Genomic DNA, 23,494 nt, shown 5'->3' with positions numbered 1-23,494 from the left:
GGCGGGGAGAACTAGGTGCCTTCAGATATGCCCTCCCCTCCCCACCACAAAGCCCCTTCCTACCCACAGTGCCTGGGCGTCCCTGTTAGCCCTGAGACTGGCTGTGGTGAGGAAGCCGGGCTTTGGAGCTGGACTTTGATGCTAGCTTGGATCCCATCTCTGAGTCTCCGCACCTCTCACAGCCTCTGCTCTCTCATCTGTAAGATGGGAGGAAGAGGGTGGCCCTTGACAGCTGACCTCCAGGGCTGATCACTTAGTCAAATATCCACTTGGGATCCCCAGATGCCTTGCCAGGCATGCAGTAGCAGATGAAGACTGAAGTTTAGGAGAAGCTTTCCTGAGGGACCAGACTGGGAAAGGACAGACGTGATTCTGTCTATCCTGGGATGGGGTTGGTGTCCCTGGGTCCCCATCCTGGGGCCACACTCGAGGAGCACCCTTGCCAGGCCAGGGTAGTCCCATGAGAGAAGTTTCAAGTAGCATCTTTGGGCACAGATGGGGTTCAGGAGGGTCCTAGGTGCCTGGGCGCACGTATGGTGTGGAGTGTCGACTGGCTGGTGACTTTGGAGCCAGGCTGGCTCGCTTGTTTCCCTGGGATTTGGCCTTGTGACGTCTCAGCATTCCTTGCAGATCTGGGTTCTGAGCTCTGTTGGAGAGGCCACACCATGTGGCTGGGCCCCATCTCAGTGGCTCTTTCTGTCCACCCTGCAGAGACAACAGAATCAATCGGGTTCCCCAGTAGACACGAGTGAGTTCCTGCCCCTGGGTGCGGACTGTTTCTGATCTGCAGGTCCCTCCATACAGCCCTCCACTTGGACACTGACATCCTTACTACTTCCTCTCCTGGCTCCTTGCCCCCACCGCCCGTCCCCTCTCCATTATTCCACCAGAAATTTCCATGTCTGTAGACCTAGCCTGGCGAACTTGTTCTTAAAGGACCAGGTGTTAGATATTTCAGGCTTTGTGGGCTGGTCTCTGGTGTCTGCTGCATATTCTTCTCTGTTATTTACTTACTCTTTAGAATTCTTTAAAAACTTAAAATCCATGCTTAGTTTGGCTGGCCGTTGGGTTGTGGTTTGCTGCAGCCTCCTCTGGACCAGCTGCGTGGGGTGTGGGCTGCTGTGTCACCCACGTGTGAAGTTTTTGTTTTCTAAGCACCAGCTGTGCCCCAAGCCTGCTGAGCTGTATACATATTGGCTCCGTTAACTCGGACAACAACCCTGTGAGTGGCATTGTGAACCTGTTTAACAGATGAGGAAACTGAGGCACAAGGAGATGAGAGAACCAGCCTGTGGTCTCACAGTTGGTCAGGGCAGCACTGGGATTTGAACCCAGACCAGCAGTGTCTGTCTTAACCACGGAGCCTTACCACATGGCTTTGGTGCCTGGATTCTCTGCTTTCTGCCCCTTCCCTGATAATTTTGGATGTAAAGGAAGTCAGATTCTATTCCTGGCCTTTTCTGGGTCTCATGCTCCTAGCTGGCCTGCGTCCCCATTGACATTTGCCTCCTCCCATCCTGCCCAATCACCTTCGCGTGCCCTGCATTAGGGAGACACCCTCTGGAGCAACTCAGAGTTTCAGAAAGAGCTTCAGCAGCACCTGCTTCTCCGTGGCCAGCCATCAGGTCACACCAGGCAAAGCAGTATCCTTTCAGCCACTCGGCCCACGTTCTGCAACCTAATACCTACACCACATGGGCTTGGCCACAGCACATGACCAAGGCAGAGAGTAGAAGCCCCAAGTGGTCAGCCTGACATTGCCTGCTGGACTTACCCTGGTGATAGGGGCAGCTGTGGCTGAAGGGTCACTTGGAGAGACTGTCCCCTGCCATCAGCCAGGCATAGAACATGATCCCTTGGTGTCCTTAAGCTATGGGCCACCAGAGAGACTGCTTCTGAACTTTCTGGCTTCCCTGGTTGCTGTTAAAAAGACAGGGAGTTTTGGATAGGTGGTTCAAATGGGAGAGAAGACAAGTAAATATATGGGGATATAGTTACATGAAAGCTATTAAAATACCAGGAAAAATCGATAAGACCCGGTGCTGGTGAAGTTGCAGAAATTTGGCTGATTAGTATTGCTGCTGGCAGCACAAATCTGTATCATATTGTCTGTTCCCCAAACCATTCGTCAGTCTGTATTCAGGGTTTTAAAAACACTCCATACCTTAGCCCAATAATCACATTGCTAGAAATGTATCCTGAGGAATGCGCTTGGAAGAATGAAAATGATAAGGCACACAAAGATGTTCTTTGCACTGTTATTTATAATGGGGGAATTCTGAACATCCAACAGCAGATACAGTTAGGTACACTGTTACGTATCCCTGGGGGTGGAATATTCTGTGGCTTTAAAGTAAGGTCCATGGAGCCCATTTGAGCACAGAAAAGCTGATGATCTAATGCTGAGTCAAAATAAGCAGAGCACAGAATTGTAAACGTGTCTTGATTACAGCCTTAAAGAAATATGTCCAGACTGGAAGAGGCCTTGGATCACTGGTGTGACTGTTCACAGGGTGATGGGGCCCCCTCCAACGGAAGCACACTTTAATGCTGTCTCCGTTTTGCCTTAGTGCTAAATGTGAGGCAGACGCTTTTGCCACTTCCGTGTTGTGTGACCTTGGACAGGCCACTAGCTGTATCTGAGCCTCATTTCCACCATCTGTGAAACCTCCACAGTTCCCTGGGACTGTGGGACCTGGAGGGGCCCGCCTTACAAGGCCTTTACGGGTGATAACTCGTTATGCAATGTGGAGCTGGATCGTCACCATCTAGCCTGAAGATGGAGGGGCATAGACCAGGCCCCTCGCCGGCTGCCCCGAGGAGTTCGGCCTCTGACACTGAGCCGCCTGCGAGGCGGGTGCGGGCGGCCTGTCTACGGCCATTCAGCTCCGAGACTTGGAGCCGGACACTGCCCCAGGCCCTTTCCTTCGCTTTCATGCCATCACATGGGGTATGTTTCAGTCAGGGCTTCAGTCTTGAGAGCCAGTGAGATCTTTGAAGTCTTGAGTCTCATGCAACAGGGGACTGAAAGCTTTTCTGTCACCGTGGTGCTGGCGTCACTTGAAACACGGCCTCTCTAATGGCTTTCATTTGGTGAGGATGCCTGTCACAGGCTGAATTGTGTACACACACACACACACACACACACACACCCCTCCAGTTCCTATATTGATGTGCTAACCCTAGCACCTTAGAATGTGGCCTTACTTGCAGACAGGATCTTTACAGAGGCAGTTAAGGTAAAATGAGGTCATTAGGGTGAGGCCTGATCCAATAGGTCTGGTGTCCTTGTACGAAGAGGAAATTAGGACACAGACACACACAGAAGGAAGACCATGTGAAGACACGCGGAGAGGACAGCCGTCTACACGTCAAGGAGAGAGGCCTCAGAAGGAGCCAAGCCTGCTGACCACCGTGGTCTCCAGCTTTAGCCTCCAGAACCGTGAGAAAAACACATCTGCCATTTGGGTCCATGCCTGGTACCTGGTTACACACTGCCCCACAGATGTCCATGAGAGGTGTGTGGCTCCCATGGGTGGTGGCTGAGAGTGCTTAGCAGTGTGTGAAGGGTGCGTCTGAACTTCAGTGATTACCCCTTGTTGTCGGACATTTACACTCTTTTCCCCACTGTTGTAGATTACATCTTCCTGCTTGTTAACTGCTCTTACGTCTGTCGGGTGCGTTTCCAGAAGGGTCCCGGGGCCGCGGCTGCTGCACGTGGCTCTCCACCCGCCCCCAGTGCGTTTGTCAGCACAGCGGGAACTGCCGTGTGAGGAAGACACCCCCTAGGCCTGGGGCGCCCTCCCGGGGGCCACACAACCTTGAAGGTCATCTTCTGGGCTCTGACTCTGAGCTGGGGTTCTCACAGGAGCGGGGCGCATCGGAGGAGCCCCTTGGCTGGGAGTGGGAAGACCGGCGTCCACAGGCAGCTCAGGCTCACAGGCTCCCAAGGCGGAGGTCAGAGTGCTGTTGGCAGCTGCGCCGCACCAGTCGTGTGGGAACGGAGGCCCTGGTCTTCCTCACAGAGATTTTCTGTGGCTGGTTCTGTGAGAGAGAGAGGGAGAAAGCAAGCTGCGAGTGAGGTGGAGCCATCACCAGGCACCTCTGCCAGGCTGGGAGCCGGCCCTGGTGCCCTCCCTCCCTCCCTCCGGGTACTTAATATCCTGTAATAGGCTCTGGCTGTTAGGAGTCCAGAGACAGAAAGAAGAGGTTGACATCATGCAAGTGTTGGGTTCGGTGAACGGAGTGCCCGCTGGCCCCTTTGCTGTGTTAGTGGCTCCTGTCCACCTGGAGAGGCCTGCTTGGGGGCCAGCACCTCAGGGGCTGGTGCTGGGGCCTGGTGTCCCCCCAGGTTCATGTCCACCTGAACCTGTGAACACACCCTTATTTGGAAATAAGGTCTTTGCAGATATGATCCAGTGGCGATGAGGTCAGGCTGGATAAGGATGGCCCTGAATCCACTGCCTGGTGTCCTTATAAGAAGAGGGGAATTTGGACCCTGGCAGAGAGTGTGGTGGGCGGAGACGGACACGCACACAGAGGCCACGTGAAGAGGGAGGCAGGGATGGGAACGCAGCTACTAGCCAAGGGACGCCGTGTGGCTGGCAGCTGCCGGAGGCTAGAGGAGGCCGGAGGGCTCCTCCCTGATCCCTTTAGGAGGACTGTGCCCTGCCCACACCTTGGTTTCAAGCTTCTGCGGACTCTGAGCAAACGCGTTTCTGTCGTTCAAGCACCAGTTTGTGGTGACTAGTTACAGCAGCCCTGGGACACCTGCGTGCACGCGTGCGCACACACACACACACACACACACACAACGGGCCTTCCTTTTCCTCCCTCTGGCCCTGTGTGTGGCTTCTTACAAAGCCACGATAGTGGCCGTTACACGCCTTGTCCCCTGGGTAGGGCTGGCAGTGGGATGGTGCACAGCAGGTGTGCAGTAAAGTTTTGCGAAATAGGGGGGCAGGGGCCAGGGCAGGAGAGGAAGGGTGACTCTCAGAGCTGAGCCTGCGGGCAGGGGGTGCCCTCCTCCTGCACTTGCCCTGGCCCCCTTGTCGTCCCGGCTTCTGGGGCGGGAGTGAGGAGCGGCGCTGTGCCAGGCCCGGGGCCATCCAGACTGCCCACTGCGCCTGTCCCTCTCAGGCCTCAGTCTCCCTCACTGTAAGATGGGTTCGTAGTACCCTTTCGTTAGGCCATCTTGGGGAAATAAGCAAGCTGGCCCATGGAAGGCAGTATGCTCGACATTTGCGTGGATCTTGACAAAGCCTAACTTGGTTGGGGAGCAGCTGGGCCTGCCGAGCGAGGGAGGCGGGGCGGAAGATGCCCATGGAGAAGGAGGAGGGCACAGTGGTTGAGGGTGTGCTATCGAGGGGGCAGGTCCCATGTAGGGCCCCGGCTGTACCATTTCTATCTTGGGGTAACTGACTCTGCCTCAGTGTCTCCACATGGGAAATGGGCGTGATGAGAGCGCCAGCCCCACAAGGAGCCTCCCATGGACACTCAAAGCCTGTACCTCCAGTGACGGCTAAGAGGGTGAGAGATGGAGCCTGACACGGACGAGACTTGCTGTGCCTGTGGAGTCAGCTTGTCTTCATTTCTGGGCTGCGTTTGGGGCTGAGAAGCAAAGTGCTGGCTGGGTAAACCAAAGGAAGCTTCTAGGTGCAGAAGCCTTTGCATCTGAAGGTTGGTCGTCCCTTGAAAGAGCAGTGGAGAATGTGACACAGTGGGCATCTAAAGGTCCCTGAGTGGTCCACTCCTCCCCTCTCTGCTTTTGAGTTTGGGGGACCCATGCTCAGAGGCACCCTGAAGTGTGGGAGAGGTAGTGCTGTCCAGACCCTCTCGCTTTGCCCCTGGCCACTCTGGTTTGTACACTGAGGACTTTCCATAAAACTGGGGTCCTGCACCCATGCCTCTCCCTCTTGGGACCCAGCTCATGCAGCAGGAAGCATCTGGCAGGGGTCAGCGGACAGTCTGCACTGCGGAGGCATGGGGTCCTGGGCATGGAGGCCTGTCTCGTCACTGTGGACCCCTTGGGCTGTGAATGGGCAGCTCCCCAGGAAGGCATCTTTTCTTGTCATCACTTCTGTCCTTCCTGTATTTTCCGGGATGGCATAAAAGCCCCTCTGTGCCAGCTACAGCGCCAAGATCATAGGACCCCATCCTTATTCCCCCGAGACTACCAAAGTGCTGTGTTATGCCCACTGCACAGATGGGGCTCACTGAGCCCTGCCAGGCTGCTGTTTCTGTTTCTGGCCTGTGTCAGGGAAGGCGGGCTCCCCTGATTGCCCGGCTCTGCAGGGGACAGGTGGGTGGCACTACCCAGGGTGGCCCCAGCCTGAGGGGGGGGGGGTCCCTGCTGCTGCTTTCGGCTGCTCTGGGGAGCCCTGGGCTGCTGCCACCCACAGGGGTCCACCGCTGCCCAGGCTGGCTCCTGGGCCTTGCGTGATGTCAGAGCATCCTCCTGGCCCCGGGGGCCGGCACCCCCACACTCAGCCCCTCACCCCTTTCCTGGAGGTGGGGGGGAGCATTCTGTGACGTGTCCCCCACCTCTCTGTGCTGGAGGCAACTCAGTGTAACCCTGTGCCTGGGTTTCCCTTGCCCTGTTGGGGCCCCCTCTCCAGTGGGTGGCTGTAAAAATAGCACTTGCTTTCAGTTAGGAGCTGGGGGCGGCGGGGGTCCGGTTTCTCTGCTCCTGGAGGAATTACCGGCCCACATGTTGCCAGGAGCCTTGGCTGGGAGAGGCAAGCGTGGCTCCAAGCCGGCGAGCGGGCGGCGGCGCAGATGGAAACTCGATCCCGGCTCAGCAGACTGTTTGATTTATTTTAAAATCAAGCAGATGGCTGCTGCAGGGGTTTGTTTAAGTTCAGCTCCGAGCCGGGCCCATGGCCAGGAGCCTTGGGGCAGCTGCGCCAAAAATTTTTCAATGACTTTGGTCGTCTAACCACCTCTTCCCTCCCTTTTGAACTTGAGCCTCACCACACACATGTCGGCCGCTCGCGCCATCTCCACACGGCCCGGCTGCGCCCAGCTCTCCGGTCCCCCCTTTGTCTTGCCGTGTCCACCTTTGTCTTTGTCCTCCCGTATCTGTCTGTCTCTGCCTCTGTCTCTGAGTCTGTGTGTCTCCTGGTTTCTGGGTCTCTCTGGGTCTCCTCACCACTCCCTTTCCCAGGAAACCTTCCCAGCTCTCCCTCAGGCTCCCTGGCTTCCTCCGCATCCCTGTGCCCCGCCCTCACCCATCCCCAGCAACACCATTCCGGCCCCCACTCTGGCCATAGGCATACGGGAGAACAGCCAACTTCTGTGGCCACTCAGTGTCCTCTAGGCTGTCCCCTCTCCGAGACACTGTGGCTGGGAAAACCAGGCCTCGACCATAAAATCCAGGAGTAGACCAGCCCTCTGAGGTCAAGCGGCTCAGCTCCTGCCCGGGGCAGGGAGGCCAGGCGGCCTGCAGCTGTCCCTGCTGGGGGTGGAGCGTGTGGCCTGGGCACCCACGAGGCCCACTGTGTGGCTGTTTGTCTGGGGAGGCTGGCTGAGGCTGCCAGCGGGGTTCACAGTCCCCCATGTGCTCATGCACAGACACTCACACACCTCCCCCCAAAACTGCTGGTAGACAGACTAGGTCGTATCCCCCCAGGCCCCCAGAAGAATTGACTGGTCCCCTGTTCAAATGGCAGCAGGCTCTGCAACCCCAGACCCATCCCCTAAGGGATCCAGCACCCGCTGTCACTTCCTAAACAAACCGAGGCTTTAAATAGCTGCCAGCTCTGTAAACAACCCCAGATCCATGAGGGGCACTCTCTAGATGGGTGGGACATGGCTTCCAGCCAACACTGCACCAAGGAGGGGGTTGGAGGGCTCATGGCACTCAGGCCCCTGACCTGGGCTGGGGTCAGGCCCCATGGCAGCCTTGGTTGGGTCCAGGGTGTTTTTCTGTCTCTGGATGGGATGGCCAGCTCTGGTTGATGTGGTGGGTTCTGACTCAGCTGCCCACCCCGGCCCCCAGAGTCACCCCAAGTCAGTGACCCACATCAGGGAGGGCGGGAAAGGCCTGCACTAACCTGGCCACAGGGCAGCTGAGGGTCCGGCAGGGGCGCTGGGGAGAGGGCGAGTCAGGACGCTAGTTCCACACCTCTCTTCCTTTCGGCCGCGTCCACGCTGGCAGGGACCTAGCCTGGCCCCTAGTACCCCTCTGCCCTGCCCCAGGGTCCTCAGTGGAATGACATGCTTGAGGGTAGAGGCCCCAGCTTTCTCCATCAGACTCTGCCCCGAGTGGATCCAAGGAGACCTCAGGGACAGACTTGTCCAGAATGGCAGCACGCAGAGCCCAGCCCTCAGCTGGTCCAGAGCAGAACTCCTGCACCCCTTGCCCGAGGCCCAGTTGGTCAAGTGGCCGCAGGACCACAGGATGTGCTGGAGGCCGCGCCCTTGGGTGCAGGGCCATGGCCTCTACACACCCCCGGGCAGATAGTTTCATATTCCAGCACAGTTGCATTCATTCTCCAGAGTATCGTGGATGGTGGAAACCAGCCCGCCAGCAGCTTCAGAAATCTTTATATCTGTTTTTCAAAACAGCCCATTCCCATCTCCCATGGCCATGCACCAGCATCTCTGTCAGATCAAATAATTTGAAAATTGTGATGATTTTGGCACCTCCTGGAACAGCCCAGGAAGCTGAAAGTGTGGCCCAATTAAAAAATGCATCCCAGTTCGCTTCGTGGATTGGATGGGTGGGGGTCATTCCCATTGAAAATGCACCCTGGGAGGTGGGGAAGTTTTTGTTGATTTATTTTCTGTCTCACTGGTCCCCTGCCTGGGCTGGCCTTCACTGCACAGAGGCCTGGATCCACCACAGGGCTTCATTAATACTGTGACTTCTCTTCTCTTTCTAGTGTAATTTTTATGTAAGAAAGAGGAAGACAAAAATTTAAAAGCTGCATATCCCCAAAGCTGTGAAACTTTTCAAAATTTCATTTTCTAGGTGGTTTTACCAGATTGATGTTTTTGCTCGTTTACTGATTAGTTGTATGGAGGAGAATATGGTTTATGGGCAGGAAGGCATCAAAGCTATCACACCCGTGTGTTCCACCTCAGGAGAACACAGAAAAATGCCTTTAGACCTACCAGTGTTAACAAATTATAAAGTCTTCAAACTGCTAAGTTTGATGATGGCCAAATAGGGCCAGCATCGTTTTTCTTACCATTCTTTACTGTATAAAAAAATAAACACCATGTAAAAATCACCATTATACCCATCTTAAAGGGTCCAGCCTAGTGGCGTTAAGTATGTGTGTGCTGTTGTGTGACCATCATCACCATCTAGTTCCAGAACTTTCTTGTCACCCCAAACTGAAACTCCATACCCACTTCCAGTACCACCTACAAGATGTTATGGAGGCAGAGTTGCTGCCCGAGCAGCACAGGGCACACACAGAGATTTCCGGTGTAGGGGCCAAAATCCCTGGATGCAGTGGAGAGAGCAGAACAAAGGAGCAGATACCTCTAGCAGAAAATTGTGTGCCGATGACAGGGGTGGATACAGAGAGAGGGACCAGGGAGAAGCAAAGGAAGGGGGCGGGGGTTGGGGAACAGAGGAGAGGTTCCTGAAGCCAAACTTAAAAAAAAAGGCACCCTGGGTCTGGTTGGCAGCTGCGGAACATTGTTATATTTGAGTTGAGCTGGAGGCTCTACAGATTAGCGAGAGCTGTTCCAGTTCCAGTTTATAGCTTAGTTTGAGTCAGACTCCCTGGTTTCCTAGATGCCCAGTTCTTGGCGGGATCCAGAAGCTCCATCATTCATTCCATGGAGGTCTGCTGAGCATGTTCCAAGTACGGGAGACCCAGCTCTGAACAGGACAGATCTCCCTCTGCCCCCACACCCTCCCCCATCCAGTTTATCTTCTGCAGGGGGACCTGACCAAGAAGAAAGGAGGGAACAAGTATGCCCTGTGCTATCAGATAAATCTGCAACCAGGTATCACTGTGGAGGTGGGGAAGCCTGGAGGGAGCCGGTGAAATTGACTGACAAGCTTGGGAGTGGCCCTGGCAGAGGAAACAGAAAAGCAATCATTGCAAAATCCCTGATGGGGAAAGTGCTTGGGATTTTATAGGCGAAGCAGGCAGTTGGCTTGGCCAGTGGATGAATAGGGAGGAAGGAGAGCCCGGGGGGAGGTCTGAGAGGCCAGTGGGGCTGGAGGATGTCGAGCCCTGAGAGTTCCAAGTGTGAAGGGGATTTGTTGGGGCGGTTCCCTGGGGAGATGGAACCTGATTGATGTAGCCCCCATCCCTCTGGCTGCAGGGTGGGGAGCAGAGTGGAGAGGGCAGGCATGGATGTGGCATCAAAGAATACGTTGAGTCCCATCAGGGTCCACCAGTCCCCCTTTCAGTTGGCTTTTGATCACTCTGACTGCTTCATGGAGAGTCTCGGGCTCTCTTCAGTGCCTCCCTATTGCTTGCTGTACAACTTATCTACTGCTGTGTAACAGAATACCCCAAAATGTTGTAGCTTAAAGCAAGGTTTGACTGGGGCTGGGCAGTCAGCTCCAAGATGGTGCCTCATATAGCTCTTGACTAGAGGCCTCAGCTCCTTGCCGTGTGGGTGTCTCCCTAGGGCAGCTGGCTTTGCCCAGAGTCAGTGACCCAAGAAAGAAGCAGTGGGGAGCCTCAGTGCCTCAAATGACCTGGTCTCAGAAGCCACGCACAGTCACTCCTGCCCTGTTCTCTTTACGGGACACGAATCCCTAAGACTGGCCCACACTCAAGGGCTCTACCTCTTCAGGGTGAAGCATGTCAAAGCATCCGTGGATATGTTTTTAAACCACCACACTCGCTGATCTCCATTTTTAATAGACAATAGGCCTTGGGTCCTGAGTCTTCATTGGGAATCTTATTTGGCTAAAATTGAATAGCATTGCATCGTTTTCACAGTATGTATTTTTAGGGTTATTTTCCACTTATGTTGCTTAATACTGATTTTCCTTTTAGAGTAGTCATGTACATTTTAAATATATTTAAGCTTAAAAAAATGAGTTGACTTAAGGGAGATTATGAAGTAAGAAATACTAAGTAGATTTAAGAGGAAGGACAGAGAGAGTGAAAATGCCATAAAGTAGGAGGTGGAACGTGATGACCACGGCTGGGGCCTGCTGGCCGCAGAGTAGCTGAGAGTTCAGGCTCTGCGTTCAACCCCTGGCTCAGCCTCCTACAACTGTGTAACTGTGGGTGGTAATGTAGCCTCTTTGGACCTGTTCCCCTGTTGATAAAGTTAGTGAGCCGCCTGCCACCTGGGCCCAGGTGAGACAGGGCATCCAGGGAAGGGCCCGGCACAGGGCCAGGTAGGGAGTAAGGGCCCATGAGTGTCCACTGCTAGGCTGGCAGCCTCTCCACACAGTCTGCAAGGCTGCTTGAGGTGCTCCTGGGGTGGGTGGGCGTGTGGGGGGGGTGGGGGTGGGCGTGTGTGTGTGTGTGTAGCTGGAGAACTAAGGAGATACCCCCCTCCCCTCTGTTCACTCAGAGCAGTGGTAGCACTTGTTGGTGAAGGGGGGAAGACTCCTTTGAGGGGCTCTTCATCTGGTCAGAACACTGAGGTTACCCATAAGAAATCAGTGACCCAAATAGCGTCATCCTCCTCATCCACTTGTCTGCCTGCCCAGCCATCTTCCGTGTATCTGTCTTCTCTGTCCTTTCATCCATCCCATGTGTGTATGCATCTGGCCTGCCTGCCTTCCATCCTTCCTTCCTTCTGTCCTTCCATCCATCCATCCATCCACTTACTTTCTTTCCATTGTCCACACGTGCATCCACCACCCATCTGTCTATCCATCCACCTGCCTTTCCTTCTTCCATTCCTTCATAGCTCTGTCTTACCTGGTTCCTCATGGCATTCATCCATCCATTTATCTTGTTTTTCTTCTAGGCATCCATCCACCAGTCCATCCATCCATTTTTCCTTCCTTTCATCCATCCATGCATCCACCTGTCCATCCATCTGTACATTGGTCCATCCATCCATTTAACAGGCATCGGATTTTGTACTGAGGATGTAGCAATGAACAAAAGAGCCCCTGCCATCAGAGCATTCCTGTCCAGTCAGGGAGGCCTGTACGTTGTGAAGGATAAGAAGGGATGGTGGGTTATGCTCTCATGGTGTAGTGAGCACCTGCTGTATGCATGCAGCATCATGGTCAGTGAAGGCAAATGCATGAGGCCCTCAGCGTGGGTGTGTCCACAGGACAGAAGTGTCAAAAGGGGATGTGATCAGCTCTACCTTGCAAGGGAGGGAATACTTGAAGGGCTCTGCGGGATGTGCAGGAGTTGGCCGGAAAGGGTGATTTAGGTGGCAGGAACCACACAGGCAAGTTTGGGAATGTCTGCATGACTGAGGAGCCTCTGGACAGCATCCTGTCCTGGAGGAGAACTTGCAGGTTGGGGCCAGAGTCGGGGGTTGTTGGGCAAACTTGAAGGAAACTCTGGGAGTTGCAGAGGATAAGTGTAGGCAGAGAACATAGCAGGGGGGTTATTTCAGGCCAGTCAGGACTCCAGATACATGCTGGCTTCGTGAGGAGTCCTGGGAGAAGGAAACTCGGTTCACTAACTCACTCAGCATGTCCTGCATTCTAGCCGTGTGCTGGCACAGCGGGGTGCAGCAGGAAACAAGACAGGCAAGGTCCTGCCCTCACGGTCTGATCGGAGGCCTCAGACATTAAACATAAATCGATGCCACAGAAATGCCCTGCCAGTAGTGAGAGAAGTGTGTAGTAGAGAAGACACTGGGGTGGGGTGGGGGTGGGGAGCGCTGCCTGGGGCGAACAGGCTGTCCTCTCCCAGGAGGGAGGGTACGCACACTGCGGGGCATCCGGGGAGAACAGCTTCCAGACAGAGGGGCAGCTCACAGATGCCCTGCGGTGGGTGCAGCTGGCCTACTGGGGTGGGTGTGTGATCCAGGCTCTACAGACCCCAGCACTCAGCTTGTGAGGAGTGAATGGATTGCAGGCATGATGTCTGAAGTCAGAGATGGAGAGGCCTGTACAGAGGGTTTATGCTTTTTTTCTGTGGGTGCTGGGGAGCCTCAAGGTTGCTGAGGCTCGTGAGCATCGTTCTTGGGCAGCAACATGCAGGATGGCCAGGATGGGGAGGACGAAGCTCTCAGGCCAGAAGCTCCTGGGAGTGCTGAGTCAGTGCAGTTAATGCCCAGGCTTTAAGGTCACCCGAGCCTGGGACCGAGTCCTCCCCTGCCGCAAGCCAGCGCTGTGACGCAGGCAAGGTACTCCTGCCTCTGAGCCTCCGTGTCCTCACGTACAGAACAGGCCTAACCACGGCGCCTGTGTCTGGGGTTGTCATGGAAATGCCAGATGTCCAGTGTGAGCAGCCCCTCCCCTGACTGCGTAGGAACCTTGTGCCTGCTTAGTCGCTCAGTCGCGTCCAACTCTGCAACCCCATGGACTGTAACCCACCAGGCTCCTCTGTCCTTGGGATTCTCTGGGCAAGAATACTGGGGAGGGTTGCCATTTCTTCCTGCAGGGATCGAACCTACGTCTCCTACATTGCAGGTGGATTCTTCACCACTGAGCCACCTGAGTAGGAACCTTGCTCACATTGATTCTGGCAGCTTCCCAGGCCGGTGAGAACTGCGTGTGTCGTGGATGGATGTGGACCGGCAGGAGGGCAGCTCTGTCGTGTCTGATGAAAAGAAGATGCAGAGATGTGTCTCAGTGTACCATGCTGCAAAGGGGCCTGGGTCCTCCCGCCCTCCCTGGGGAGAGAGCACACCCAAGTTACACGGCCCCCAGCCCCACAGTCTGTTCTGAGCTGTGCAGGACCTGGGCGTCCGACAAGCCAAATACTGTTTTTGAGTCACTGCAGTATGGCAGCCAAATGGAACTACTTCCATGGTCGGCTCTGGCGGGAGGGGTGGAGGGACACCACCTCCTCCTCGAAGGGGAGGCTACTTGGCTGGAGTCAGGAGTGCAGCCTGCAGAGTGGGGGTGGGGGTCCTCTCTGGACCCAGGCTGAGGTCTGCCACAGGCCGACAGGGCGCCCACTTCGGGGCTGCCAGGCTGGCTCTGGGTCGGCAGGGGTGGAGGGAGGCGGGAGGCTGCGTGGAGGGGTGTCTCTCCCTGCAGGCATCGGCAGGCTGGAGCCAGCTGCTCTGGCCTTGGCAGGGCGAACACAGAGCAAGTTAGCGCAGCCTCCACAGTGCCAAGGCTGAGAACAGGCTTGTGGCTCCCGTTCTGCTTCTACGGGCAGGGCCTTTGTGCCCACCTGGCTTCCCCCCGGGCCTGGCCCTCCTGTACCCGCACATTCTCTGACAGTGATGGCTAATTAGAGCTGATATCTACTGGGGGCACTTTTTATGTGCCATGCACTGTGCAAAATGTTTTCATGTATACTAAGTTGTTTAACACTCGCAAAATACTGTTCGCATTTTATGGAGAGGGTGATGGAGGCACAGAGGAGTTAAGTAACTTACCAAAGGTCACACAGCCAGCAAGTAGTAGATAGAGCTGACTCCAGAATCCATGCTTTTAACTTCTTCATGAGAACACCTCCTACAACCAATAATGACAGTGCCAATTGCAGCCCACAGCCCCCACTGTACAAGAGATAACCTTTCCCTTAAATCAAAGTAAATCCAAGTATAATACTCTTAGTCCTTTCCTCTTGGTCACAAGCTGGCTGCCGCAGCTCCAAGCATCACATTCTTATAGGAGGATAGCATCCAAAAGCAGAATGGGAAGGGATGGGGTCTCCTTTGACATTTTCTCTTTGGGGCAAGGGTGTTTTCCAGAAGATCTTAGCAAATTTGGGTTCACCTGTCCAAGTTGGGTCACATGCCTACCTGTAATTGCAAGGGGCTGGGAATATGAGTATCTGACCTTTCCAGACTTCATGCGTGACAGGCTGTGCCATCAGAAAAAGCAGCAGGTAGGAATGGCTGGTGGGGAGCAGCCCAGTTGGCCTGATCTTCAAGCAGGGGCTGCCACCTCCATTTTACAGATGAGGAATGAGGCTCAGTGGCAGGAGCCTGGCCTGGGTCTGTGGACCCTGTGCTGGCATCTAGCATCTGGGCAGGGTGCTTCCTCCGTGTTCGTTTTAGAACTGCCCCTCCAGCTGGGGGTCAGTCTCTGGCAGGCTGCAACAGAGCGTGTTTGTCTTTTGGGCGTCCTTCAGAGCTCCAAAGAATAGCAAGGAGAGATAAGAAAGCCTTCCTCAGCGATCAATGCAAAGAAATAGAGGAAAACAACAGATTGGGAAAGACTAGAGATCTCTTCAAGAAAATTAGAGATACCAAAGGAACATTTCATGCAAAGATAGGCTCGATAAAGGACAGAAATGGTATGGACCTAACAGAAGCAGAAGATATTAAGAAGAGGTGGCAAGAATACACAGAAGAACTGTAAAAAAAAGATCTTCATGACCCAGATAATCACAATGGTGTGATCACTCACCTAGAGCCAGACATCCTGGAATGTGAAGTCAAGTGGGCCTTAGGAAGCATCACTATGAACAGAGCTAGTGGAGGTGATGGAATTCCAGTTGAGCTATTTCTAATCCTGAAAGATGATGCTGTGAAAGTGCTGCACTCGATATGCCAGCAAATTTGGAAAACTCAGCAGTGGCCACAGGACTGGAAAGGGTCAGTTTTCGTTCCAATCCCAAAGAAAGGCAATGCCAAAGAATGCTCAAACTACCGCACAACTGCACTCATCTCACATGCTAGTAAAGTAATGCTCAAAATTCTCCAAACCAGGCTTCAGCAATACGTGAACCGTGAACTTCCAGATGTTCAAGCTGGTTTTAGAAAAGGCAGAGGAACCAGAGATCAAATTGCCAATATCCGCTGGATCATCGAAAAAGCAAGAGAGTTCCAGAAAAACATCTATTTCTGCTTTATTGACTATGCCAAAGCCTTTGACTGTGTGGATCACAATAAACTGTGGAAAATTCTGAAAGAGATGGGAATACCAGACCATTTGACCTGTCTCTTGAGAAACTTGTATGCAGGTCAGGAATCAACAGTTAGAACTGGACATGGAACAACAGACTGGTTCCAAATAGGAAAAGGAGTATGTCAAGGCTGTATATTGTCACCCTGCTTATTTAACTTATATGCAGAGTACATCATGAGAAACGCTGGGCTGGAAGAAACACAAGCTGGAATCAAGATTGCCGGGAGAAATATCAATAACCTCAGATATGCAGATGACACCACCCTTATGGCAGAAAGTGAAGAAGAACTAAAGAGCCTCTTGATGAAGGTGAAAGAGGAGAGTGAAAAAGTTGGCTTAAAGCTCAACGTTCAGAAAACTAAGATCATGGCATCTGGTCCCATCACTTCATGGGAAATAGATGGGGAAACAGTGGAAACAGTGTCAGACTTTATTTTGGGGGGCTCCAAAATCACTGCTGATGGTGATTGCAGCCATGAAATTAAAAGACGCTTACTCCTTGGAAAGAAGGTTATGGCCAACCTAGATAGCATATTTAAAAGCAGAGACATTACTTTGCCAACAAAAGTCCCTCTAGTCAAGGCTATGGTTTTTCCAGTGGTCATGTATGGATGTGAGAGTTGGACGGTGAAGAAAGCTGAGTGCCGCAGAATTGATGCTTTTGAACTGTGGTGTTGGAGAAGACTCTTGAGAGTCCCTTGGACTGCAAGGAGATCCAATCAATCCATCCTAAAGGAGATCAATCCTGGGTGTTCATTGAAAGGACTGATGTTGAAGCTGAAACTCCAATACCTTGGCCACCTCATGCGAAGAGTTGAGTCATTGGAAAAGACCCTAATGCTGGGAAGGATTGGGGGCAGGAGGAGAAGGGGACGACAGAGGATGAGATGGTTGGATGGCATCACTGACTCGATGGACATGGGTTTGGGTAGACTCCGGGAGTTGGTGATGGACAGAGAGGCCTGGCGTGCTGCAATTCATGGGGTCGCAAAGAGTCGGACACGAGTGAACAACTGAACTGAACTGAACTGTGTGACTCAGGAATGAACATCTATAAGGTTCTAAATCATCCTGTACTGTACTGGAAGAGCTTGTGTTACCCACACTCCTTTCTGTTTGCAAGTGCCACAGACCCAATTTCAAAAGGGTATTTGTGGACTCCTGTAACCAGTGAAGGGTGAAGCTGGCGCCAGGCACCCTTGGATCCAGACTCATCAGTCCTTCACTTGTCTCCAACCTCAGCTTTGCTTTCCCCTGTGTGGAATTCATTCTTGGGCAGGTTCTCCTCACAGATCAGAGATGGCTAAGGTCATTTCTAGGCTAGTATCTAGTGACTCCAAAGAGGGCATGGAGAGGAATTCCTGGGAAACGTCCCAGGGAAGATTCTGATTGGCCCACCCTTGTAGAGGGGAAAGGAGTCTGTTGGTGGACAGGGCCACTGGGTCAGGGAGGGACAGATGCTGGTTAGATACAGTGAAAAAGTTGCTTACTCCAGATGAGTGAGTGGAAGGACAGAATGATGGAAAGGTGAAGGATGGATAGGAGGATGGATGGATGGATAGATGGACAGATGAATGGAGGCATGAATGTGCTGATGGTTAAACAGATAGGTTCTCAGATGGATGGACCAATAGCTGGATGTGTGGTTGGAATAGGAGATGGCTGGCTGGCTGTAGCTCCCCCTCCTTCCCTAGAAGCTCCCTGGGCAGAGCTGCCTGTGTGAGCGATAATGAAGGCTCCACTGGGTCTTCCACTCAGACAGCTAACTGCCTAGCCCCCAAAGCCCGTCTAAACCTTCAGCTTCATTTTTGTAGCAAGGTCATTTCTGCTCCTTCCCCCTATGAGTGTCTTTAATAACACTTACTCTTCCCACAGCACAAAATGATGCCTTAGAAAACTTGAAAGATTTAGAACAACTTGCAAAAGCACATGGGGAGCTGCCAGCTGGTAGGTGTCTGTCTGTGGCTCTTCTCTGACAGCCGCAGGTGCCAGTGCTTGGTGGCCCCTGTGCCTTGGTTTAGGGAGCGCCAACCTCTTGGGGCCTGCTCCCAGCCAGACTTGCTTCCTCCCAATGGGGAGATGAACAGTGGTGACCTTTTTGGCAGGCGAACCAGAACCAAGGTGTGGGCTGTTCCTACATCTCTTTGGAGGTGTGTTTGTTGCTACAAGGCCACAGAGAGACAGGCGTTTTTACAGCTTCTTCCTTGGGAGCTGCCTTCTCAACTCAGAAGAACATGCAAATGGCAGGAAGCCATGAGTTGCTTCCTTGGGGGCACACTGAACGGCCGGCCAGCCCTCACCTGAAGGTGAATGTTCTGCCCATTTTCATACCAGTCTGTTCCCCTCGGGCAGGCAGCTCAGACACCCTCAGAGGGGCAGACAGATGGGGGCTCAGGAGGTGGATGGGCTCTGAGTGTCCAGAGCAGAGAGGGACAGGGTTGCTCCCCGGTGCTGCTTAGGGTGTGGGCTTGGGAGCAGAGTACACGGGTCCTCAGTTGGGTCTGCTGCCACTCGCCCTCACAAGGTCTGGCTGTGTTCCTGTGTGAGGCATCAGGCAGGGAGAAGGCAGCCCTCTCCTCATGCCCTGGGTTTTCCTTCTTAGGCCCCACAGAAACAATAGCGCCCTGCTTTCAGGTATCTGCCCTTCTGCCCAGAATATCTGCTGCTTTTCATCGAACATGCGAATGTCACCTCCTCCAGGAGGCCTCCATGACTACTCCAGCTGAAGAAAGCTTCTGTCCACCCTGGTTGCCTCTTCAGGATATCAGCCCTGTGTCTGTGTCCTTTCTGATGTGGATGGACCTATGAGTGACTCTGGGTTCCAGTGTGTGACGCACTTGAGCAGGACTCCCACAGCTGGGCTTCTGAGCGTGTGGCCATGGCTCAGAGCAGGTGATGGGCAGGCAGAGGCAGAGGACTTGTGCTCTGGTCCCAGGGGTCTCTTGGGGGCTGATGCCTGGCCTTGTCCTCATCAGTGCAATGCATGGGGAAGTAGAGTACCAGCCTTCTCGCCCCAAGAATCTGAGTAGTAACTTCCCTCCCTTGCAAAGCTGCTTGCAAAGATGAGGCGTCTGCCAAGCCACATTTATCAGCCAATCATTAATTCATTTCCTCATTTTTTATTAATCACTGCCCACCAGCCAGAGCTTCAGATGGGGATGAAAAGCACTGGGGAGGCACCAGGTTGACAGAATTGCCACCCCCAACCAAGGGAATGGGGAGCTGGAGCCTGACTGGGTCCATCCAGTGGGGGCTGCTCCACCTTTGGGGGCATTTAAAACAGCTACAGGGGCCCTGCTTGTCTCCTCTCATCGGGGGGAACTGCTCTGACAGCCTTGCGTGCCCACGTCTGTGTGTTTGCATGTTTATATTCCAGTGTGCATGCGTGTGGGGTGAGGGTGTACGTGGGAGGTGTGGGTGTGTGATGTGTCCACACAGAGCCTGTGTGCGTAGTGTGTGTTCTTGTGTGTGTGGCATGTGGGGGGTGTGGGTGTGATGTGTCCACACAGAGCCTGTGTGCGCAGTGTGTGTTCTTGTGTGTGTGGCATGTGGGGGTGTGGGTGTGATGTGTCTACCCAGAGCCTGTGTGTGTAGTGTGTGTTCCTGTGTGTTTGTCATGTGGGGGTGTGGTTGTGTGATGTGTGTACACACAGATCCTGTGTGCGTAGTGTGTGTTCTTGTGTGTATGGCATGTGGGGGTGCGGGTGTGATGTGTGTACACAGATCGTGTGTGCGTAGTGTGTGTTCCTGTATGTGTGTCATGTGGGGGTGTGTGTGGGTGTGATGTGTACACAGAGCCTGTGTGCATAGTGTGTGTTCTTGTGTGTGTGGCATGTGGGGGTGTGGGGGTGTGATGTGTGTACACCCAGAGTCTGTGTGCATAGTGTGTGTTCCTGTGTGTGTGGCATGTGGGGGTGTGGGTGTGTGATGTGTGTATACCCAGAGTCTGTGTGCATAGTGTGTGTTCCTGTATGTGTGTCATGTGGGGGTGTGGGTGTGTGATGTGTACACAGAGCCTGTGTGCATAGTGTGTGTTCTTGTGTGTGTGGCATGTGGGGGTGTGGGTGTGTGATGTGTGTACACCCAGAGTCTGTGTGCATAGTGTGTGTTCTTGTGTGTGTGGCATGTGGGGGTGTGGGGGTGTGATGTGTACACACAGCCTGCGTGCGTAGTGTGTTCTTGTGTGTTTGTGTCTGTGCATGCGGTATGTGTGCGCAGTGTGCATGGGTGGAGGCAGGAGGAACAGACAGACTGACAAGGAGTTTCTCTGGATGATTAATGGCCTTTGGAAGGAGGCGCCGCGTCCATCAGACGCTCCTGGCAGGTTGTAAGCTCAGCTCCCCGCCTGCCTCCTGGCTGAACCAGCCCAGGTAAGGCTGAGGCTGTGTTCCCAGCCGGTGGCCCAGGGCTGGCGGGCCAGGTCCCTGAGGGAACAGAGAGCCCCCTCCAGGGCTGCTTTCAGCTTGGCCTGCCCCAGGTCCTTTCTGCCCTTGCCCCTACGCACAGTGTGGACCACCCGGTCAGCAACACGGAATGCTGCTCTAACCCCCACCCCTAGGGCACCCACCCCGCAAGGACTATTGTTGAGCAGGATCAGACCAGGGCCCTGGAATCTGCATTTTTAACAAGTGTCACGGGGGTCTGATTCTGGAGGGCTGCAGACCACACTTTGAAGAGCCCACCTAGTGCTGCAAGGGGAGGTGGCCTCCCCCTTCTGTATTTGTCCCTTGGGCATCCATTCTGCCTGCCTTTCATTTGCTGTGTGAGCCTAGGCAAGTCACTTTACCTCTCTAGGCCACTTCCTCATTTTTAATAATAATCCTGCCTCTTACTCGTTTTGGGATCTTTCTGGGCCTCAGCTTCTTCATCTGTGCGGTGTGGGTAATACTAGCCCGAGCCTCCTTGGGTTCTCAGGTTCTTGGGAGGAGTGAATGAGTCATTCCCGTGGGCATCTAAGTGGCTGACGCCGTTGCTCCGTGCCCTGGAGCTGGGGTGTGCGGTTAGACAGGGCCGTGTGGCGCACAGTGGGTTTTCAGGGAAGTGAGTATCTTTCTAAATCCTAGTGATAGTATCTGAGCTTACTGAGCTTCCTACCACCTGTGGCTTGTGGCCTCCTCATCCCCAGTTTACAGACAAGAAAACCGAGGCTCAGAGAAATCACATGACTCCCCTGAGGTGAGTGGGCCCGGGAGGGCTTGATCCCCAAACCCTGGGGATCTTATTTCTGCCCTTGGCCTTCAGGTGGCGAAGATGGGTGAGGTTGAGGCTGCCAAGTGATTAGCACCCCCCCTCCCCCAGCAACCCTGGGAACGCCGGCCGAGGGCACAGCGGGGCGGGCGGGGCTGGAGGGGTTGGGAGGCGCTGGAGCCACAGCCGCCAGCAAATCCAGCCCAGCTGGGGGATTAGACCGCATCTGGCTCGGTTTACACCAGAGAAACAAAGGCGGCTGCCGGCGCCTTTATCTGGTAGGGAGGGTTGGGGGGGGGAGCTGCCCTCAGCCCTGTGGGAGACCTGGGTGGAAGGGAGGAGCGGAATCTGGGCCCTGATCCCGACACTAGCTCCCCTACCCGCCCTGTGACCCACAGGGAGGTGACCTCACTTCTCTGGATGAAGGACAGAGTGTTCTGGGGTGAAGTAGAGGGGGCAGGCTGCGGCGTGGGGGGGCAGGGAGTCCTCGGAGCCCCGGGTCCCTGCAGCTGCCCTTCCCAGGCAGCCTGCCCAGCCCGCAGTGGGGGTCCCCACCCTCGGGGCACGTGGAATGTGAGCACTTCCCCCTCAGGCTGTGGCCCCAAACTTAGCACTGGGTCTCCCCTTTCAGTCGTAGAAGGGAAACAGCCAATAAAACAGAAAATCCCAACGAGCCCGGAACCGCACCCCTCCTCCAGCAGCAGGGAAGTGTTGGCTTGGGGGGGGGGGTGCTGGTTATTTATGCCTCCCTGACCCCAAGGGGGTTCTGGCCCCCAGAGGGGTGGGTTCTTAGCTCTCCCCACACCGACCGCTCGTGAGTGTGGAGGTGTTCTGACGCCTCCTCGTCACCTTAGGGGTGGGGGCTTGAGCTCCCCCTCACCGCCTCAGGGGTGGTGTTGGGCCTGGCTCCTCCCCCACGGTCCCAGGGCTGGGGGTGGGGGGTGCATCGCCTGCCCGCCCCGGGAAGCAGGACGGCGCGGGTGCCAGGCTGGCGGAGGTGGCTGGTGGGTGCGCGGCTCGCCGGAGCCAGGAGCTGACCTTATTAGCCGGGGGCAGCTGTTCGTGAAGCACATCTGGCAGCGGGCTGCGGCCGTATCCCGCGGACTGCCCCCCCCTCCCCCCCTCCGCCTGGCGTTACCTTCCAGGAATGCGGGCAGCGCCTCTCGCATCTGGAGCGTGTTTCTGGGGCAGCCGGCGCCCCCTCCGGCGCCTGGCCCGGGGCTGGGGGTGGGCGCCACCCCGCCCGGATTTCCTGGCTCCTCCCTCCTCCGGCTGCCGGTGCGGCTCCCAGGGTAGGCCCGCCACTGGGCCCCAAGACAGAAAGGGCAGCGGATGTGATGTGGCTTTCTTCCTGGGAGGAGTGCAAGACCTAAGGACCAGCTGCTTGGCCCCCACTTGCCAAGAGGGGAAATTGAGGTCTGGAAGAATCCGAGGCCTCGTGCAAGGGCCCTGTGGCTCCTGTGTGGTGCTGCAGTCGTAGGCTGGATGCTGATTTCGGTGTTAACCTGCTGTCATACAGGTGTGATAGAGCCCACAGAGGTTCATTATCAACCCGCTGTATCACCACCCTGGCCGGGTCTTCACCTCTGGCTGGCTGGGGAGAAGCTCCAGGGCCCGGGACTGGCCGGGGGTACAGTAACCAGTGAAAGGCAAAGCAAGCAGCCCAAGGCTACAGCTGTGGGCAGACGAAGCCATGTAATGCCTCCCTGGTTCCCAGCCCAGCCTCGTCATTTTCAAGCTGTGTGATCTGGGCCTCACCCTTGGCTGTCGAATGGGGTGGTGGTGGTGCCTAGTTCGGGAGTGTGACACTGTGGGTGACAGATACCTCTGGGCCTGAGAACCGTGGGGGGCGGGATGGAGCTGAAGGCTTCTATGAGCAGGGCAGGGGGAGATGCTGTGAAACACACACAGTCAGACGTACAAAAGAGAGAGCAGCAGGTACGTGTGTCAGAATCCAGAGAAAAGGGTGGGCAGCTTCTAGCCAGTGTGAGGGCTGGGAATGCCCACTCTTGGGTGCATCTCTTGAACTCTGTGCCCAGGCAGTGGGAGCCCTTGAAGGTTCATGAGCAGGAGGGTGACCTGGACCCCACAGCAGCAGTCCCATCTCCACTTTGGGTGGAGCGCCCCAGAAACTAGGGCACCCTCTGCTTCACACGGACTTTCTGGCTCCAACCAGGTACCCCAGGACCTCTGCCCAGCTGCCCCTGCCAGCGCTTCCCTAGGCCCCACACCCTTCTCCTCCTGCAAGGCCTCCTGTGCATCACGTGTACCCTAAGTGTGTTTGTCACCTCCCCCTCACACCAGGGGTCTCCAGTGTAAAACTAGACGCTCGTGGATGGAGTGAAGGGGACTTCTGGAAAGACTGGT

At 54.9% G+C, this 23,494-nt stretch overlaps 1 protein-coding gene and 1 long non-coding RNA gene across 7 annotated transcripts in view; one reads left to right on the top strand and one right to left on the bottom strand.

Moving 5' to 3' along the window:
• The window catches only part of GSE1 (Gse1 coiled-coil protein), a 395,186-nt gene that overhangs the window by 30,300 nt on the left and 341,392 nt on the right, over nucleotides 1-23,494 (top strand). The window lies entirely within an intron of this gene.
• On the bottom strand, nucleotides 2,247-22,344 carry LOC145514238 (uncharacterized). 5 transcript variants are annotated; one of them, XR_014059952.1, is made up of 5 exons: nucleotides 22,266-22,344; nucleotides 14,461-14,539; nucleotides 13,525-13,670; nucleotides 11,859-12,090; nucleotides 2,247-4,044 (listed from the first exon to the last, which is right to left on the bottom strand). It is a non-coding gene; the product is annotated as an uncharacterized LOC145514238 (long non-coding RNA). The 5 variants fall into 5 exon arrangements; XR_014059949.1 differs by having other exon boundaries at nucleotides 13,586-13,670; XR_014059951.1 differs by lacking the exon at nucleotides 2,247-4,044 and adding an exon at nucleotides 8,531-9,082.

The sequence above is a fragment of the Giraffa tippelskirchi genome, chromosome 7 (genome assembly GCF_054371585.1).
Source record: "Giraffa tippelskirchi isolate mGirTip1 chromosome 7, T2T-mGirTip1v1.2.pri, whole genome shotgun sequence".
NCBI classification, from domain to species: Eukaryota; Metazoa; Chordata; class Mammalia; order Artiodactyla; family Giraffidae; genus Giraffa; species Giraffa tippelskirchi.
Note: the sequence above shows the minus strand (reverse complement) of the source record. Positions and strands in the feature narration are given on the sequence as shown.